At 42.0% G+C, this 21,697-nt stretch overlaps 1 protein-coding gene across 1 annotated transcript in view; it reads left to right on the forward strand.

Moving 5' to 3' along the window:
- The first annotated feature begins 4,700 nt into the window (after positions 1-4,700).
- The window catches only part of RASGEF1A (RasGEF domain family member 1A), a 260,770-nt gene continuing 243,773 nt past the window's right edge, over positions 4,701-21,697 (forward strand). Inside the window, exon 1 of the mRNA XM_034424908.3 lies at positions 4,701-4,791. The gene's annotated coding sequence lies outside the window, so the exon portion shown is untranslated. The remainder of the gene's footprint in view (positions 4,792-21,697) is intronic.

A 21,697-nucleotide genomic window follows, 5' to 3' on the forward strand; every position in this document is an offset into this window, starting at 1 on the left:
AGACAAATGTCCAGGTGACCTTAACAACTCTCTAAAAGGATGCAAATGACCAGCTGTCTGCAAGGAGTATAAATCCTTCCATTCCCCACAATCCAGTCAGAGCTGAAGAAGCTTCTTGGATGTGAAGTGAAATGTCTTCAAAGAAAACCCAGAAAGTCCAGTTACCTCTTTCCAGTTGGGAAAAGGGTTGAGTGGAAGTCTATCAGCAAGACTCTTTGAAAAGGATACATGTACAGTATATCTAACTTGAGTACCAATTCAGATGTAGAACTGACAATGGCACTGCGTAAAATCAAAGATGACCAAAATCAAAGAGAAAGAGATGTTTAAGATGTGGTTGCCATCAACCAACTAAATTACTTTATAGAACCATTTAATAACCATGTCAATCACTGTGTTTATAAAAACACTAAATATAATTCATGTCATATGTATATATCAAGTCAACCTTTGCATCTTGCCTACTCATGGGAACAAGGAAAACTTAATAAAAAACTTTTATACCTTTTTGCTGTGCATTGAACTGGAGAAGGAGCAAGTAAAAGAAACAATGATAGCCTGGGGTAGAAATGTTGGTTATCCAATTGAGTTTGAAAAATGGCAACAACTATGGGAAAGGAACTATAAATTAACAATGTCCACTGCATTTAAGGAAAATCAATATAAAATGTTTTATAGATGGCATATGCCACCGGAGAAGTTAGCAAAAATGTTTAAAGATAAGTCAGCTACCTGCTGGAAATGGCATCAAACACCAGGATCTTATTATCATATGTGGTGGACCTGTTCTGAAGCAAAAAGTTACTGGTACAAAATTAAAATCTGGTTGGAAGAAATGATACAGCAACACACTGAATTTAAACCAGAGCTGTTCCTATTGGGTATCTTTCCAGAAAAAATTAGTAAAGAAAATGTATATTTGATCATACATGTAATAACAGCTGCAAGAATTGTGTATGCTCAAAATTGGAAATTAGAGAAAATATCTTTGGAAGAAGAAGTAATAAAAAAAATGTTTAGATTGTGCAGAAATGAATAGATTAACCTTGATGATTAAGGATAAGGAAGAATCAGAATATTTTAAGACATGGAATCATTTTTATAGTTGATTGTAAAAGAGATATAAATGACCAATATTATAACTATGTATAAATGATGATTATAACATTGCTTTAGCAACGAAATGTTAGAATGGTTTGAACGAAGATGAAGATAGAAGAAATTTATGGAAGATGGAGAAGAAGCCCAGAAGATAACACCAAGATGTCACAGGGAAAGGAGGATTGATGTATTAAATGTTTGTTTGTTTGTTTTAAAAAATAAAAAAACTACTAAAAAAAAAACCCTTTGCATCTTGCCAACCTTAACTTTGCTGGCATTAACCCTCTTCACCAAAGTTTGGCTTAGCATATACATTTGATGGAAGAATACAACATTACAAAGCAGGAAATTTATGTTCTATTTCCCCTGAGCGGCAAAGTTTTTCACTGTTCACCAGTGGAAATATCTGAATCATTTTTAATTTGAAATATAGTTTCATAAGATTTGGTCAATAGCTCTGCTGAAGAAAGGTCTCTAACAATATCCATTTACTCAGAAAAGAAAAAGAGAAATTATTATTTTGTCGGGACTGGCAGAATTAGAACTCTTTCATAAAAAATAAAACGAATACCATCCAGGACGCATGGAAAATGTAAAAAGCTCATCCTAGAATTGTTTAAGCTATGGCAAAACTAGACAGTGTCAGAGTTCCGATGGATGGCCTAATTAAATCATGAGCCTCGAGCCAATCTTGACCCTGTTTCCCCCCTCCCTCCAAGGTGTGTCATCAGTCACATTTGCCAACAGGACAATTTCGCGGGTTGTAGAGATCACTCCCCTCCAGCCGCTGTGGGTAACTCTGAGATACAGCCTTGAGAGAGATATGTCTGGAATGTGCTTTTGTTTTTTAGCTGCCATGCTGCTTTGTTGTTTTCACATCCCCCTTGCCTATGGCAACTCGAGAGCAGACCAGGGATGCTTTCCGAATTGACATTCAGCATATTAGAAAGCAGAAACATCACCTTGCCATCAATGGTCTGTATAGCCAAAACAATAGTTTTCCCAACAGTGACTTATGGCTGTGAGAGTTGGACCATAAGAAAGGCTGAGTGCCGAAGAATGGATCTTGCTGGAGTTGTGGTGTTGGAGAAGACACTTGAGAGTCCCTTGGACTGCAAGGAGATCCAATCAATCAAACCTAAAGGAAATCAACTCTTCTTTGGGAGGACAGGTTCTGAAGCAGATGCTAAAATATTTTGGCCACCCAATGAGAAGAGAGAACTCTTCAGAAAAGCCTCTGATGCTGGGGAAGATGGAAGGCGAAAGGAGAAGAGGACTGCAGAGGATGAAATGGTTAGATGGTGATTTTGATGCACATGATTTCATGAACATGAATTTGGACAAATTCCAAAAGACGGTGGAGGATAGGGGGGCCAGGCATGCTGTGGACCATGGGATCACGAAGACCCAGAAATGACTTAGCAACTGAACAACAACAAAGTTTAATGTAAGTGTAATATAATTTTTTGTGATTTCCCACCATCCAGCCAGAGCTGAAGAAGCTTCTTCAATGAGAATCGAAACGTCTACAAAGAAAAAACCAGAAAGTCCAATTACTCCTTGAATAAAAAAACACCTTTGGAACAACCATGACCTGGATGATAGAGAATCTCCATAGATATTTTTGTGATACCATTTTTTTAAAAAAAGGACAAATATATTGACCTACGTGGTCTTCTGTTGTGTTGAAAGGAATTTGCAATGTGTGAAGAGACAATAAGGGGGAAAGTAAAACATGCATTCAGATATTTTCAGCAATTTCAATATATCTACCATACTTTGTGGGACCAAAATAGATTTCCCCCCTAGATTTTAATTAGCATATATTGGTAAACTGTTGATGTGAAACCCTAACCCCAACCCTCACTCTTACCCTCACCCAAAACCTTGCCCTTGCCCTTGCCCTTGCCCTCACCCTCACCCTAACCCAAACCCTAATGTAAAATCTAACCCTAACCCAAACCCTAATGTAAAATCTAATCCTAACCCTAACCCAAACCCTAAGTCTAACCCAAACCCTAACCTTCACCCTCACCCAAACTCTCACTCTCACCCTAACCTCACCCTAAACTCTCACCCTAACCCTCACCCTTACCCTAACCGTAACCCTAACCCAAACCCAAACCCGAACCCGAACCCGAACCCGAACCCGAACCCTAACTTAAACCCTAACCCCAACCCTAACCCTAAATTAAACCCTAAGCCCAACCCCAACCCCAACCCCAACCCCAACCCTCACCCTCACCCTAACCCTAACTGAGTGATTGTTTTCACTGTCAGGAAATTTTTCCTTAGTTGTAGGTTGGTTCTCTCCTGGATTAGTTTCCACTAGTGGTGGGTTTCTCCCAGTTCCACCCGGTTCCGCTGAGCCGGTAGTGGTGATGATATGACATCACCGAACCGGTTCTGGGCCCACCCTGTCCCCCACCCCCTGCCCCCAACCCCCGTTTCCCCCCGTCCCCACCCACCCCCCGCATTATTCTTACCTTTTATTTGGCCCCACCCCCAATCTATTGCTGCCTCCTGAGTCCCAGCTGATGGCTAGAGGGAAAAAAACTGTTTAAACTCTTGCCAGGGCTTCAAAGGGCCGCCCTACAGCTGATCAGTGTTAAAAGAAAACAAATGAGTAGACCGGTAACTGTAAAAATAGATGAGTAGATCAGTGCCTGCAAAAATACATGAGTAGACCAGTGCCTGCAAAAAATAAATGGGTAGACCAGTGCCTGCAAAAATAAATGGGTATATCGGTACAGCTCTGCAAGCAGTTAAAAGCCTGGTAGACCAGCACCTCTGCTAAATCCTAAATAATTGTCATGACTTTGTATAAATATACAAAAGGATGAAGGCTATTGCTTAACGCATTGTAAGCCGCCCTGAGTCTCCGGAGAAGGGCGGCATATAAATCAAATTAAAAAAAAAATGACCATCAAGCCACGCTCACAAAATAAGCCACGTCTACAGAACCGGTAGTAAAAAAAAATTAGAACCCATCCCTGATGTCTCTCCTGCTCCTTCGCTTCACTAGCTTCATCTGCCACTATTATGCCTTTCAAGCTGGCACTAACTAGCATGCCCCAAGTTTAAACCCTGTTCTCTCTAATCCAGGACCCCCAGCTATAAAGCAGTGATAGCTTTTGAGGACTTTCAGATGAGCCCGTAAGGGCCAAGATGTAGAAACGTGTTCCCCACCTCCCTGCCTTCCCAAGTCACGATGGCCAAATAAGATTTATTGAATTTTATTTTATTTTATTTTTTTTGAAAGAGACTCCAGAGCGCCTGGGTTTTCCGGCGTTCTGTCTGGATTGTGGAAAAGTAACTTGGAAGAAAAAGAGAAGCCCAGCCTTCCCCCCCTCCCATCCTTCAGGAGAAGATGGAGAGAGAAATCGCATGGTATATTCCTTTCTCAGCCCTCTTCTTGGCAATGGCTTTCTCCCACGCCCCCTCCTTGCATTTCTGCCTTTCTTCTGCTGCTGGATCTTCTCGCCGACTGCTCCCCCTGCAGAAAACAGCAGAATGGGACACGCTTGTTCCAAAGCTAGCCGGCAGCTGTCACATACCGGAGGCAGCAAGAAGGCTAAGCCACGAAGCTCACTCTGTCGTTTAGGATGATTCACGGGGAATTGGCTGTAATTTCTCTCGTTCTTGCAGTGGACGGAAGCCACCTCAAAAGCTACGCTGGACCAGATCAAGGTAAGGCAGCAGAATTGCATGCATCTCTCTCTCTCTCTCTCTCTCTTCTTTCTCTACCTCTCTCTTTCTCCCTCTCCCTCTCTCTTTCCCTCTCTCTCCCTCTCTCCCTCCCTCTTTCTCTCTCCCTCTCTCCCTCTTTCCCTCTCTCTCCCCATCTCTCTCTTTCTGTCTCCTCCCTTCTCTCTCTCCCCTTCTCCCTCCCTCCCTCTCTCTTTCTCTCTCTCCCCCTCCCTCCCTCCCTCTCTCTCCTTCTCTCTCCCCTTCTCAAGCAATTGAGTTCCCAGGCTTTTGAAGGATGGCTGAGAGTGGGGCGATCTCCCTGGCAGAGGGTGCCACTTGTAATGCCTTCCTGGAGATATCCCTAAGAGGCTTTCTGGTTTCTGAAATTCTGGCTCTCCACAGGCAGACCAAAGCCGGGTCGTATCACCTGCTTCCCTTTCTCAAGTGCAACTTTTATCACGAGGTCAATCCCACCCATTTTCTCCCTGAAGGAAGAACTGATGGTCCATTTTTCTCCTCTCTGGAAGTAACTTGGGCACCACTTTGAGAAAGGCAGCTGATTGGGAATCTGTCCGGCCCTTTTCAATTTGCCTCACTTTGGACTTCACTGAAGCTCCGTTTCGGCACGCAAAAATAAAAATAAGATAAAATAAAACCGAGTTGGCACATCCTTCAAATCTAGAGCCTCCCAAATACAAATAATGGGCTTCATTTAGGCTGAGAATTTGGAAATCTGAGATTCTCTCTCCAGCCATCTGAAAGGGGAAAAAAAGCAATAATGTTCTCTGTTGAACTAACTATGCTGTACAGATACCGGTTAAAACATTGGTGTAAGATTTTTTAGCAAGAAATCCATAAAGCATACCTTTCAGGAAAATCCCACCCATGGAGATGATAATCCTGTGATATTTATTAGCTCTGGGGAACCTATATTTCTTTCTTTCTATCTATCTATCTATCTATCTATCTATCTATCTATCTATCTATCTATCTATCATCTATCTATCATCTATCTATTGGTTTCAGCTCAATTTTTCTCTTGCTTTCCATGTGACGTTGATGTATAGCTTGTAAAATCTTGCCTGTTGTGCTAATGTTCTTGCAATGGACAATGTGCTTCAAAAAATGATCTCAAAAAGGTGAAGCTTTGCTGGAGTGTGTTTCATGCACGGACCGGAGCGTAGATAGTTCGTTCTTATGACCAATTGCCTTAAAGACTGTTTTAAACCAACAACTTCTTAACTCTAATGAAAAATACGTGCAATGCCTTGATATATTTTTTTTACGTTCAGCCAGATTGTATTGGATATCTGTTAAATCAAAATGCTTACCTGTTCCTTCTTTCCTTCAGTTGGTTGATTTATACTTAGGTTATGGATGAGAGATACTTTAGATTTTAGAACGAGCGAATGGTGTTTAAATAATTGCATGAGGCAATGAATAATACCGTGACTGCCTATAGTTTGAGTGGCTATAATTTACCATCCACTATTCTGGGCGAATTGTACAAGAGTTGTCACGGACACGTAATGAGGTTGTTGGTCTAGCTAGTGAACCCTGATTGTTTGCTAAAACTCAGTGCATTTTAGAAACGAACAGTTATATCCATCAATAGGAATAAAGAGGACAGTTCCTTATTCTCCTGTGAATACAGGCAAAGGGACAATATATACATCCACCTACATAAACATGCTCTAATGCTTAAAAAACCAGATCTGTTTGCAATGTGTTTGCATGGCACTATGTTTGATTCTTTAAAGCATCTTTGGTACTGATCAAATGATTTTATTAAATGCTATTGATAATTTATGCTACGCATGTTTAAATCTTGATGTGAGAGTTGTAGCCATTTTAGGGGGTGGGGGGAAATTTTATGCCGGTCTATGATCATCATCATCATCATAAAAACTTGATTTGATTTGAGTTAAGGGGGCATTTGCCGAAGAGAGAGCATACATGTTTAACAAAACAGTGCTGTGATCGTACCGCTTTCATTTGTAAATTGTGTAACTTTACTCGTGCAACTTTGGGGCTTTTGATGGACTTCAAGACAAAGTAATCCTGTGATTGTGGAATAAGGCACGTGGCAAAGCAATAGGCAGATTGATACCCACAGGGTATTTCTCTTAACCAGTAAGAATGCAATAAAGAAGGAAGTCACCTCACCACATTCTTGTACCCCAAAGCCTTTAAGGAATATTTAGAAGTAACATTTGGACATTGAGCTTATCTGCCATGGGAAGCCACTCTGGATGTTTGTGGAAGTGTATGATCCAACCTGGTTAAACAAGAGTTGACTGGAAATTAGTGCAAATTAGGGAATGGATTTGCTGGCTGCTGTAATAATTTCAGGCTGACAGCCAGGAGTATCCAGAATGACCAGAATACTGTAGTTGATGGTAAAATAGTGGAGGATCTTATCACTTAAAACTTATCTAATAATAGTGAATGACTTCCAGCTAGTCTGTGGATATCATTCTCCTTCTCCTTCTCCTTCTCCTTCTCCTTCTCCTTCTCCTTCTCCTTCTCCTTCTCCTTCTCCTTCTCCTTCTCCTTCTCCTTCTCCTTTCCCCTTCCCCTTCCCCTTCCCTTTCGCCTTCCCCTTCTCCCCCTTACCGTTCTCCCCACCACTTCTTTCTCCCTCTCCTTCTTCTCTTTCTCCTTCCCCTTCCTTTTCCCTTCTCCTCCACCTCTTCTTTCTCCCTCTCCTTCTTCTCTTTCTCCTTCCCCTTCCCCTTTCTCCTCCACCCCTTCTTTTTTTTCTCCCCCTTTTCTCTCCCCCTCCCTGATCCTTCTCCTCTTCCAATGGCACCCATAATGATGGTCTCATTGCTGTCTTTTAACATTCTCCAATAAATGCCATTTCTGCCACTGAGCGTCATTGTTTTTTTCTTCCCCATACTCAGCAGGTGTATGAAAGAACAAATGCATCAAAAACAAATGTTATCAGAGAGGCTTTTCAAAGTTTGGTCAATGATGGAGTTGGCTTAGCCAAAGAAAGATTACCATTTGCTGTTGACTCACTTAGAAATACTAACCCCAAGCACACCATCCCAAATAAATGTAAGGTGACAAATGCAACCTCTATGAGTTAAAATGCTGTATGTGTATCCATCCCTGAGTCAGCAAAAAAGTCTACTGGTATGGGATTTGCTGTTCTGCTGCTCAACCTCTTTACCAATTCTGTTCTTGGTGATCAGAACTTTTCAAAAGTAATACCGTGTTTCCCTGAAAATAAGACCCTGTCTTATATTTTTTTTGAACCCCAAAATAAGCACTTGGCCTTATTTTCAGGGAGGTCTTATTATTTTGGAGGGCGTGGAGCAAGACGGGGCTCCTCTTGCCATCTTACCTGATTTTGAGCTCTGTCTCCCTAAGCCTAACCAGAGGAAATGGCAGAGACCAGCTGCTCATGTATTTAAATATTTCCAGGGAAGGGCTTATTTTTGGGGAGGGTTTATTTTCAGGGAAGGGCTTATTTTCGGGAAAATATGGGTAGGTAACAATGGCTAGCAGACATTGCATAAGCTGTTGGACAATGTTGGAAAATGGGGGGCAAGTATTATTCTATAAGTTAAAGGTAATGTAAGGCTGTTTCACTCATAGGCTGATGTTGAGTTATCATGAGAACACAGCTGGAAAAAAAAAATACATTATTCCAGCACACTTTTGTACCATGATTTAGTGCCTATGATGAAAGTTGCTTAGTCCCTTGGTTCAATTCCACTTGAATTGTCCAGCATATCCTTCAGCATAAAATGCAGTTATCTTCAATATCACTTGCCAATGAATATAATGCAAATTCCATTTTATAGAGGGATTTGACACTTATCAGTGGATTATCAGCTGTTTTCCCCTGTTCCTTCTGAACTGGAAAAAGCAGGTTTTATGGAAAATGGAAGTGACGGAATTAAATAACAGTTTATTTGTTACTTGGCAACTGGGAAAGGGCAGGGAGGGGTGGGAATCTAATTTCCTTCCCTGTTTGCAATGAAAGACCTCAAACCCACACCCGCTTCCACAGGAGTTGAAATCACAGAATGTATTGGAGCTTCAGAAGATTGTGCTACGTGTCTTCAAAGGGATAATGGGTTCATAACATACCTGAAAAATCCCAGCTACTATTCTACTTTGAAAAATGAGGAACAGTGAAATATGTCTCATTTACTGAACTGCAAAAATTGCTTTTCCTTTTGAGAAGATGAGGAAAACCATTAGAAGTTTAATAAAGAAAGTGAATTATGATCAGAGTTTGTTTGATAGTGAGAAAAATTGACGAAATATTGGTCAGCAGAAGTGAATGAATGTTTCAGGGTTTTTTTTAAAAAGTTCTTAGGAACAGACTGAGAAATTTGTTTAGACTATATGGTAAGGCCACACTTGGAATACTGCATTTAGTTTTGGTTGCCACGATGTAAAAACTCTAGATGTGAAGACTCTAGAAAGAGTGCAGAGAAGAGCAACAAAGATGATAAGAGGGGTGGGGGCTAAAACATATGAAGAATGGTTGCAGGAACTGGGTATGTCTAGTTGAATGAAAAGAAGGACCAGGGATGACATAATAGCAGTGTTCCAATATCTCAGGGGCTGCCACAAAGAAGAGGGAGTCAAGCTATTCTCCAAAGCATCTGAAGGCAGGACAAGAAGCAACAGATGGAAACTAATCAAGGAGAGAAACAACTTTGAACTATGGAGAAATTGCCTGACAGTGAGAACAATTAATCAGTGGAACAACTTGCCTCCAGAAGTTGTGAATGCTCCAACATTGAAAGTTTTAAAGAAGAGGTTGGATAGCCATTTGTCTGAAGTGGTGTAGGGTTTCCTGCCTAAGCAAGGGGTTGGACTAGAAGACCTCCAAGGTCCCTTCCAACTCTGTTATTCTGTTCTGGGATATGGGCAACCTTCATGCCTCCTTGATGGCCCTGGGACTCAGAAGAGATGATATTTACTATATTTTAATACCAAGTGCTTAATGCAATTTTTTTTGGATCTAAAAAAGTAAATCTCCTTTTGTACGTGTACTTCAGAGGTGAGTTGCATCAGGTTCTGACCAGTTCTGGAGAACTGGTAGCGGAAACTTTGAGTAGTTCAGAGAACTAGTAGTAAAAATTCTGACTGGCCCCACCCCCATCTATTCTCTGCCTCTTGAATCCCAGATGATTGGGAGGAAATAGGGATTTTGCAGTATCCTTCCCCTGGAATGGGGTGGGAATGGAGATTTTACAGTATCCTTCCCATGCCACGCCCACAAGCCACGCCCACTAAGCCATGCCATGCCCACCAAGCCGCACCCACGGAACTGATAGTAAAAATTTTTGAAACCCACCGCTGGTGTACTTGTCAGATTTTGCAGTAAGGTTTTCTAACACAACCACCTCTATATTAGGCAAAACTTCACATTCATTTTGTGTGGTAGGGAAAAAAACGTTCTACAGCAGTGTTTCTTAATCTTGGCCCCCTGGAAGATTCACAGACTTTAACTCCCAGAATTCTCCAGTCAGTCATGCTGGCTGGGGAATTCTGGGAGTTAAGGCCCATACATCCTCCAAGGACCAAGTTTGTGCAACACAACTCTAAAACATGGCCTTCAAAGGGTTTTTTTTTTGGTAATGGGACAAAATGAGAAAATGATGAAAATAGCAGAAGCTTTAAAAAAGCAAAACAGAAGGATTTCTCTCTTTTTTAAAAAATCTGTGATTAATTTACTCCATACTTGAAATAAGGTCAAGGTTCCCCTGCACATGCGTGTTAATCGTTTCTTGCTCTAGGGGACGGTGCTCATCTCTCTTTCTAAGCCAAAGAGCCAGTGCTGTCTGAAGACGTCTCCATGGTCATGTGGCCGGCGTGACTCACCGCCGAAGGCACATGGAACGCTGTTCCCTTCCCCCCAAAGGTGGTCCCTATTTTTCTACTTGCATTTTTTTTACGTGCTTTCGAATTGCTAGGTTTGCAGAAGCTGGGACAAGTCACCCCGTTACCCAGCACTAGGGATTCGAATCCCTGAACTGACAACCTTTCGATTGACAAGATCAGCATCTTAGCCACTGAGCCATCACATCCCTCATATATTGAAATACATTGAGCCAATTAATCATTTTTTTAAAAAAATCATTCACTTTGACAATGTAAAATGGGCACCTGAACTGGCCGTTACAGGCCGTTACTCTGAAAAAGCAGAGAGAGAAACTGAGGCATCAGAAGGAGGGGGAAAGATAATTTTTTTAATGTATTAAGAGATATCTAAATGGAGAGCAGAGAAGGAATATGTCTTCTCAAGCCAAACTAAGCATGAGAGACATTGAAGTCTGGAGGCCTTGCTCCTTTGCACAGGGTGCACATCCTCTGTGGATAGACTGATGACAGAGACGTGCAATCTGCAAAATAAAGGCAAATTTATTTTAATCACATCCCTTCCTCCTTCTCTGCTAACAGACAAGGTTCAAAAGAAGCAGGAGACAGGCTGTTTTTACAAAACAACGGGGGTCACCCTCTTAATGGCTAAGAATCACAGGAAAAGTTAATGAACAGGTGTTTTTTCTTTTTATCAACAAGCTAAAAACGTTGCCAGGGTTGCAAGATAAGAGGCGGAGAGCTCGGTGTAAAGAAGACTGCAAAGTCATGCAATTGGAGAAAATTGCCCGTATTTTATGAAATAAAGTAATGAATGCTGCACCATACCTTCCCTAACATGTCGAGTTCTATAGATGTTGAATGACTAGAAGAGGATGTAACCTATAGAAGGGTTGGGCATCAGATAGGAAGAGCATCTCCTAAACGGCAAGGTAGTTAGTAATCAGGCTAAAGCTGGAAGGGACCTTGGAGATCTTCTAGTCCAACCTCCTGCTCAAGCAGGGGACCTTATAACATTTCAGGCAAGTGACTATGTAGACTCTTCTTTAAAACATCCAATGATGGAGCCTCCACTATTTCTGAAGCTGTTCCACTGGTTAATTATCCTCACTGTTAGGAAGGTTCGCCTTAATTTCAGGTTTCTTCTCTGGTCGATTAGTTTCTATCCATTGTTTCTTTTCCTGCCCTCAAGAAAGCCAAAATAATAATAATAATAATAATAATAATAATAATAATAATAATAATACAGACGGATCATCATTTGGAACACAACATGCCAGACATCACAGTTGTTGAAAACTGAAACGTACAATTTATTGATATCGCTGTACCAGGAGATTCCAGAGTCAAAGAAAAAGAACTAGAAAAAAATCATGAAATATTGTGACTTGGCCATCACAACTATGCAATTATGGATGAAACATGTGACAGTGATACCAGGGGTGAAATCCAGCAGGTTCTGACAGGTTCTGGAGAACTGGTAGCGGAAATTTTGAACAGTTCAGAGAACCATCAGTGGAAATTTTGAGTAGTTTGGAGAAGCGGCAAATACCACCTCTGGCTGGCCCCAGAGTGGGGTGGGAATGGAGATTTTGCAGTATCCTTCCCCAGGAGCAGGGTTGGAATGGAGATTTTGCAGTATCCTTCTCCTGGAGTGGGGTGGGAATGGAGATTTTGCAGTATCCTTCCCCTGGAGTGGGGTGGGAATGGAGATTTTGCAGTATCCTTCCCCTGGAGTGGGGTGGCAATGGAGATTTTGCAGTATCCTTCCCCTGGAGTGGGGTGGGAATGGAGATTTTGCAGTATCCTTCCCCTGGAGTGGGGTGGGAATGGAGATTTTGCAGTATCCTTCCCCTGCCACGCCCACCAAGCCATGCCCACCAAGCCACGCCCACAGAAATTTGGATTTCACCACTGAGCAAGGGTACCAAACTCAAGGCCTGGGGGCTGGGTCTAGCCCACGGAGTACTTAGATCTGGGCCGCCGGGCCGCCGTAAAAACAACAAAGGACCAACCCATGGCGCCACGTTGAAGCACTTGTCAGTGTCTCTTGAACTTTTTGCCAAGAAAAGCCTTTGGCAGGTTGCCAAAGACATCAAAGGTTGGTGATAAGGCCGACGGACTAGTTATGAAGAATTTTGTTTTGGACTAAGCTGAGGATGAATTAATTCTCAGCTGTTTTAATAAAATAAGTTTGTTGAGGGCTGAATTGTGTTTGGTAATCACTACTTGGGCCTTGGTCACAACAGTTGTCTTCAGAAGAAAATAGATCGTCAGCCACAATAAATCAGGAATCCAGGCGGTTCAAATGAATATATAGGTATCATCAACACCATCATTATCTTCATCATCATCCATCATCATTCTAGATCTTGTCTATTCACTGCAGAAGGAAGGCTTCTTCCACATGTTTCCAACCCATCTACCCCCCTTGATCAAATTTTTTACTTGAAGACTGCAACACGAGGTAATAAGATATTTTAGAAATGCTTAGCCTAGAGAGCTGATTGTCGAGAAAGTGATAAGTTAAGGAAGGAATCCTGAACAGAGTTCTGGGTAATAAAAAAAAGAAATGGAGCCCATCCATGCAAAAGGAAAATCAGGCTTTTTATGTTTGTGCAAAATCCAATCATATTCCTTCCCCATCCAATTACTTGCTGTCCAACTTGATATAAATAAAAGAGATTTCTTTTAAAAAAATTGCAATCTACTCTTTCGGGTTAGTGAACATATTTGGGTTTTTATGCCTAACATTTAACTGATCTTTGAAGTGGAATAGACCAGAAAAGGGGAGGTGGATGAATGCTCATTTGTGCTGCCAAGATTAGGGTGTACTGTACACAGTGTGTGTTTTAATGCAATCCAGATTTACGACGTTGGGACTTTCACTCTACAAATGAATAACGTTTCCAAATATCCCCTTACAATATAGAATGAAACAAGATTGATTGGGGCTCTGAACATAGAAAGTGACTTGATTTCTAACTGCAGGGAATAAAAATTGTTCTTCACTGGGAAAATCTTTTTTTATTACCACTATATTCTTCAACCTTTGTTGTTGCTGTTGTTAGTTGCGAAGTCGTGTCTGACCCATCGCGACCCCATGGACAACTTTCCCCCAGGCCTTCCTGTCCTCTACCATTCCCTGGAGTCCATTTAAGTTCATACCGACTGCTTCAGTGACTCCATCCAGCCACCTCGTTCTCTGCCGTCCCCTTCTTCTTTTGTCCTCAATCTTTCCCAGCATTACGCTCTTCTCCAGTGAGTCCTTCCTTCTCATTAGGTGGCCAAAGTATTTGAGTTTCATCTTCAGGATCTGGCCTTCTAAAGAGCAGTCAGGACTCTAGGACTGACTGGTTTGATCACCTTACAGTCCAAGGGACTCGCAGGAGTCTTCTCCGGCACCATAGTTCAAAGGCCTCGATTCTTTGACGCTCAGCCTTCCTTATGGTCCAACTTTCACAGCCATACATTGCAAACTTAGCATACAAGAATAACATCACCCTCAGTGGAAGTTGGCTCCTGGTGACCCATAGGGTCTTTTTTTAAAAAGTCAACAGCCTTTTCCCATGAAATTTGGATTTCCCAGTCTAGCCAGCAAATCTGGAATTTCACAATGGTCTTCTTTCCTTTCCAAGCCACAAGAAGTTTAGATTCCACTTAGCCATTTTGAGGTCAGCCAAGATAATTTAGATACGGCTAAGGATGATACGCCAGGGATGCGATGGCTCAGTGGCTAAGACTCTGAGGTTGTCGATCGAAAGGACGACAGTTCAGTGGTTCGAATCCCTAGTGCCACATAACAGGGTGAGCTCCCGTTACTTGTCCCAGCTTCTGCCAGCCTAGCAGTTCGAAAGCACGTAAAAAAAAAATGCAAGTAGAAAAATAGGGACCACCTTTGGTGGGAAGGTAACAGCGTGCTGTGCGCCTTTGGCGTTTAGTCATGCCGGCCACATGACCATGGAGACGTCTTCAGACAGCGCTGGTTTTTCAGCTTAGAAACAGAGATGAGCATCGCCCCCTAGAGTCAGGAATGACTAGCACATATGTGTGAGGGGAACCTTTACCTTTATTTTAAGGATGATACAGAGTAAAATAAGTCTTTTAAAGTCTTTTTTTTTTTTTGCCTCTGAGAAAATAAGTTTGAAACCATCCTGAATTAGAGACTTCTTAACAGAAGAATAGAGTTGGAAGGGACCTGGGAGGTCTTCTAGTCCAACCCCCTGCTCAAGCAGGAGACCCTATCTTATTTCAGACAAATAGTTGTCCAACCTCTTCTTTAAAACCTCCAATATCTTTGTAGAAGACATTAAAAAAAAAACATTTATTTTACTCTGATCTTTAGGAGCCAATGGCTTTATTATTTGGATTTTAATTTACCAGTCACATTTTTCATCATTGTGACTATTCCTCTAGTTCCTTGCTCATCTTTTTATGCTGCTTGAAATTATAAATTGCCCTGACTGTTTGACACTTGTTCTAAAGGATCGTTCAGATTAGAGGAACTGGACAAAGATATTGTGTAAGGTGCAGTGCAAGTGAAGTTTCAAAGAGTGTATAAACGTGCCTCATCATTGATGTAGTTGTTTGAAGAAGGACAAACTTGGACGACTGTAATTGAATTATAGCTAATCTTGAACCAGTGCAATAATTATATTCAATATGCAAATAGTATCAAGCCTCCATCCCACATTTCCTTTAATTATTAACCAGGGTCTCTCTCTCTCTCTGGAGGGGAGTTTACTAATCAAACATCTGTTAGGTAACAAATGTAGTTTAAGCATCCATCATCTGAAAAGGATTTAAGGTGGAACAGAGGACAAATGTACGAACCAAAGAGAGAATCTGGCGGAGTTTATAAATCATGCAGAATCAGCCAGTTGGCAGTCAAACAAGGAAAAAGGATGACCATTTCAGGTCAATAAGAACTTACTTAAAGTCAATTCACAATTAAAGCCATCCGTCATTCTCTTCCTCATAACTGACACTTCCTTCTCTTGCTTTCCTGTTGGCTTCAGGCTGGTTCTCTCAAAGATTCTTTTTTTCAAAAAAAGCAACTGAGACTTTGTTTTTCCTTGGAGACTGTTTCGCTTCTCATCCAAGCAGCTTCTGTGGTTCTGACAGAATGGTGGAGGACGGAAGGATTTATATTCTCCGGTGAATTCACACTTTTAAAATGTTGGAATAATTTATTTCTTCCTGAAGCATCTTGTTAGCTCAGGATCATCCCTGCCGTTCTCTGACATTGCTTCTTCTCTTTGTCATATTTACTTTTGGCCAGCTACTTACAAAAGGGGATTATTTGTCTACCTGTTGTGGCCCGCCAGCAGCCAGCGGAGCTGGTGGCAGACTCAGGCAGTGAGGAGATTGGGGAGGGACATGGGCCAGTCCTGGAGTCTGGGGAAGGCTCTGATGAGTGCTCTGCATGGAGGCAGAGATGGGGCCAGGGCTGTCTGACAGTCATCACCCCTGACTGTCAGCTGCCTTCGGAGTCGGACATCAGTGGGGCAGAAGAACAGCTGGAGCCTGTTCCCAGTGTGTGCATGTTCAGAGCTGCCAGGAGAAGGGAACAGCTAAGGAACAAGGGTCGACTCAGGAGTAAAGCTACAGGTAGCAGTGAATGGCCCCTCCCATAGGGAATAAAGAGGAGCGAAAGGGGAATGGAGTTTGCAGGAGGCAATTCATTCGCTTAATTGGTTCATGACTCTCAGAGACTTCTTGCCAAGTTTTGAAGATATCAGCCTGGCAGCTCTCCAAGCCAGATAAGGTCTGTGACTGTAAATTCTCCCTTGAAAGAATTTCTGGATGTGAATGAGAGGAATTCACAGTAACTTAATAAAAAGGGGTTTTTTTTCGGGACAAGGAGTCTGCTTCTTGCTATTGGGAAGCTAGGTCAGAACATCACCCTGCTCTTTCATTATTTCCAAATCTTGTGAAAAGAAGAAAAAGCGGATTTTAACACTAAATAATTTTGAAATGCCGATGAACAAAAAACAAACCAGCTTTTAAACGATGAGCCTATTTGAATTACAAGGTGTGAGGGCAGCCCGCATAACAGATGGGCCCTCACACCCACCTCTCTCTCTGTGCCAGACTGCAATACAATGAAATAGATTTTACTTCAGCTTGCCAGTTCACTTGGCCTAAATGGATGGGAAATTGCATCCCAAAATGTGTTTCCTTGAGAAAGTTATGAGTGGCTTTAAATCACCGTGGCATACAAAGAGGGCTGAAACTCTATGGTGAGATTTATTGTCTCCTCCAGTGTAATAGGGTGAATCAGAAATTCTTTCCTGGATTATTATCATAAAGTTGTTTAAATGTCATTCAAGTTATTCTTTTAAAAATGGTAGGTAGGTAGGTAGGTAGGTAGGTAGGAGGAAGGAAGGAAGGAAGGAAGGAAGGAAGGAAAGAAGGAAGGAAGGAAGGAAGGAAGGAAGGAAGGAAGGAAGGAAGGAAGGAAGGAAGGAAAAACTGAACATATTTCTCCCAAAATACAAAGATTAAAAATTATTATCATAAAGTTATCCAAATGTCATTCAAGTGATTCTTTTAAAAATTGTAGGTAGGTAGGTTGGTAGGTAGGTAGGAAGAAGGAAGGAAGGAAAGAAGGAAGAAAAAACTGAACATATTTCTCCCAAAATACAAAGTTTAAAAATTATTATCATAAAGTTATCCAAATGTCATTCAAGTGATTCTTTTAAAAATTGTAGGTAGATAGGAAGGAAGGAGAGAGAGAGAGAGAGAGAGAGAGAGAGAGAGAGAGAGAGAGAGAAAGCAAGAAACAAAGAAAAGAAAGAAAAAGAAAGAAGGAAGGAAGGAAGGCAAAACTTTTCAAAGCTTCTAAGAGGCCTCGGGCAAAATGTTTATCTCAATAGCCCCATCCAGCAGACCGCTCTTCTGGTATCCCACATTAGTTTCATCTTGGGTGTTGATGTTTGTGTGTCTGCTGAAGTCAGTAGCCCAGGAGCAGATGCAGGAATATGAAATACGGAAATAATGCTTGCCATTAAATTTTCTATGGAGTTTCACAAAACCTAACATTCTGGATAGATAGCCTTTTAATATTGAACATTTCAACAGTTCATTCTGGAACGTCCGTCTCCCTTTTCCAGTCCATGCAATGCTGGATGTTCTAAGATGATCCATAAATTTCCTAGAAGCTCATCCTTCAGACTGGCAGGATAACTCTTAGAAAGAGAGAGATCTAAGAGAGATCTAAAACTAGCCTTTGAGTTATGAGACCACAATTGAGCCCAAAACTTCTGTTGCTAAAGCAAGACATGTCTTAAGTGAGTTTCCACCCGCCCCCCCGCATTGTACGGCCTTTCTTGCCACAACTGTTAAGCAAATCACTGATGTTAAGCAAGTAACAGGGTTGTTAAGTGAATCTGACTTCCCTCTTGATTTTGCTTGTCAGAAAGTCGCAAAAGGGGATCACAGGCCCTGAGACACTGCAACCATCATAACTATGAATCATTTGTCAAGCTTCTGAATTTTAATCAGGTGATTATGGGGATTCTGCAGTGGTCATAAGTGTGAAAAATGAACCTTTTTTTCAGTGTTTTTCAGTGTTTTCAATGGTCATTTTTGTCAGTGTTGTGAGTTTGAATGGCCACTAAATGAATGGTCGTAAGTCAAGGACTACCTGTAGATATTCATATTGTCAAGAAACATTTTAGTTAAAACTCTATATTAGATTCCATAAGCATACCTTCTATCTTTCTGTAAGGTCTGGTTTCTTCAAATTCTTTCCAGATGAGTCAGATGTAGCATCTGTTGGAACAGCATAATTTGTTAAAACAGATGCTAGCATCTAATATCTCTTATAAGCCTGGACATTTAACTTGAGTGGGCTAATGATGTTGAAATATCTAATTAACAATTATATGTTAATTATATGTTGGGGAAACCCTCGCGGAAGCCAGCTATGGTTAAATACGCACAAGGATTGGCCAAAGGAGATCTTAGCTCTAGCAAAACAGAGCGGTCAGGACCTTGGAGAGCTCCAGGAAGAAAATTAGTAGCTCAATCAGCTCTGACTATGAAAATAGTGGTTTCAGCACCTCGCTACTAACTCACCTGAGGGTTTAGGAAATCTGGACACCCTGATTTCTTCAGCTCTTAGCTCTCCTTCAGTCCACATGCAGTTCACTGTGGCTTCAAAGAACCCATGATATTGCCTAAAACAAATGCATGGCTCAAACAAACATAGAAGTTATAATAGAAGTTATAAAAGTACACATACAACCATTTCTATAGTGACCGTTCGAAGTTACAGCAGCACTGAAAAAGTGACTTATGACCTTTTTTCACACTTATGTCCAGCCTCCTCATGGTGACGTGATCAAAATGGGTTTAACTTGGAAGATTTAACTTTTCAGATCTTCTGTCCTAAGTAGGAATGGCAATGATCCAGACTCATTTGGCAGTTGTGATTTTGTGGAAGAGCAGGCAGAGTCTGGGGGTGGAATCAAGTGAGTCATCAGTCTAGAATCATTACATTGCCACAAATGGTCTAAGTCCAACCCCCTTGAATTCCACTGATATTGAATTCCAGTGACTCTTATCTAGCACCAAATTTAGTGCTGAACGTTAGCAGACCATATTCTTGTGTGACTGGCCTACAACTGTGCAACTTGCCCTTGAAAATGAAATGTACACTGAATTTTATACACTGGTATAAATGTACACTGGTTATAAGGTGTATCCTGCAGGATTCACAACAGAGAATTCCTTGACTTGGACTCGACCGAAGTCCAAGCGTTCTCTGCCAAAGTTAAGAGCCTGGATAGCTCTGCAGACAAAGGCATTGTAATTTAACACCAGCTGTCTGCAATTAAAGTAAGTTCAAATCTTGCCAGGCTCAAGGTTGACTCAGCCTTCCATCCTTTCTAAGGTAGGTAAATTGAGGACCCAGTTTGTGGGGGCAATAAGCTGACTTTGTATAAAATATACAAAAGTATGAAGGCTATTGCTTAACGCACTGTAAGCTGCCCTGCGTCTCCGGAGAAGGGCGGCATATAAATCAAATTTAAAATAATAATAATAATAAAAAAGTCTCCTTTGATCTGAGCTTGACTTTGTGTTGGAATCGAAATATTGCTTCTATATTGCATACACAGCAATATTCACAACAGTTCTTCAGCTATTAAAGAAAGTGTTACTCTGAGGGAGGGAGGGAGGGAGAGAGAGAGAGGGAGGAGGGAAGGAGAGAGAGAGAGAAAGAGAGAGAGGGTGAGAGTGCTATGCATTTCAGGCTTTCTTAAATGGGTTTTGTGTATTTCTACATAAAAGATTGTCCTGTAGGAGTTGTCAGACCTGTTTCCTGCCTCCAACAATGGCGGTTTGCAAGACAGAGGACAGATGTTGTCCCTTCAGCACTTTTGCCTCCCAAGAGATGCTGGCTTTGTACTAAATAAGCAGGCAGGTAATGAGTGGTCCAGCAGGCTGCTGCAAAGCCTCCCCCATCAAAAACTCATCAATTTAATTTATCCTGTACCCCTCGGAGGAAGATGGGGAGAGCTGTGCTCGTCTTCCCTTCACAAAAACTGTCCCTAATCCATTTGGTTTCAACTGTTGGATGTCTGCAATTGATAATCCTGGAGTGTTAATCTGCAATAAGATGAAGGAAGGAAGGAAGGAAGGAAGGAAGGAAGGAAGGAAGGAAGGAAGGGAGCGAGGGAGGGAGGAAGGAAGGGAGGGAGGGAGGAAGGAAGGAAGGGAGGGAGGGAGGAAGGAAGGAAGGAAGGAAGGAAGGAAGGAAGGAAGGAAGGAAGGAAGGAAGGAAATGGGAGGGAGGAAAGGAAGGTCAAGGGAGGGATGGAGAGAGGGAGAGAAGAAAGAAGGAGGAGAAAGAAGGAAGGAAACTAGGAAGAAAGGAGGGAGGAAGGAAGGGAGGAAGGAAGGAAGGAAGGAAGGAGAAAGGTGAGTAAGAGAAGAATTCTAATAAAATTGGTAGGGTTAGGGTTAGGGTCTCCTGTGTGAGCAGGGGGGTTGGACTAGAAGACCTCCAAGGTCCCTTCCTACTCTGTTATTCTGTAAATTACACTGGAAAAGCTAAACAGAATCAGATGAGATTAGTGCTTGGATGGGACATCATGAGGAACCATCAAGAAGTGTCTTCATGGACTCATTAATTCTGGATGTTACATAGGAACATGTCTAGGTGTTTCCAGGAGTCACATTTGACATGTGGGAATCCCTCTATGACTGTGGAAGACAGGAAGTAGAGCAGCACTGCATTTTTCAGTTATACTAATTTCTCCGTTGTCTCTTCCTGCACTCAGGGCAGGCTGACCTTCTTCCACAGCAGGCCACTCTCCTGCTAGGTTGGGAAGAGGTTCTTGAAAAATCTTCCACCTCAACCCTCTGCAATTTTGCCAGTTTAATTAAATCCCTCAGCAGGCAAGATCCCATTATCAGCACAACCGCAGAGCTTCTAACTTTGCCACACGTGGCCCCCACGAGCCAATTGTATGATTTCAAGGGAAGATCCTCTCAAGCTGAGACCCTGCTGGGAGTCCAGGAAGAAGCATTTCTACTCTCCCATGAGGGAAAAAAAGAGACTGTTTTCCTCCTTTCCGATTCTGCTGCCCATCCTAAGGACACTGTCAACTGTCCCACTCAGTCATCTAGCAAAGAAAGACCCCTGGCCATTTGTTTTGCCAAGAGTAATCAGTGGTGGGATTCAGCCGGTTCTCTCCGGATCGCACGAACCGGTAGAGGCGACTGCAGGAGGCTCCACCCACCCACCTGAACTAGTGGTGGTTTCAAAAATTTTTACTACCAGTTCTGTGGGTGTGGCTTGGTGGACATGGCATGGCTTGGTGGGCGTGGCTTGGTGGGCATGGCAGGGGAAGGATACTGTAAAATCTCCATTCCCTCCCCACTCCAGGGGAAGGTTACTGCAAAATCCCCATTTCCTCCTGATCAGCTGGGATTCAAGAGGCAGAGAATAGATAGGGGTGGGGCCTGTCAAAATTTTTACTACTGGTTCTCCGAACTACTCAAAATTTCCATTCCGGTTCTCCAGAACTGGTCAGAACCTGCTGAA

The sequence above is a fragment of the Pantherophis guttatus genome, chromosome 6, assembly GCF_059756535.1.
Source record: "Pantherophis guttatus breed Tessera chromosome 6, ASM5975653v1, whole genome shotgun sequence".
Classification (NCBI taxonomy): domain Eukaryota; kingdom Metazoa; phylum Chordata; class Lepidosauria; order Squamata; family Colubridae; genus Pantherophis; species Pantherophis guttatus.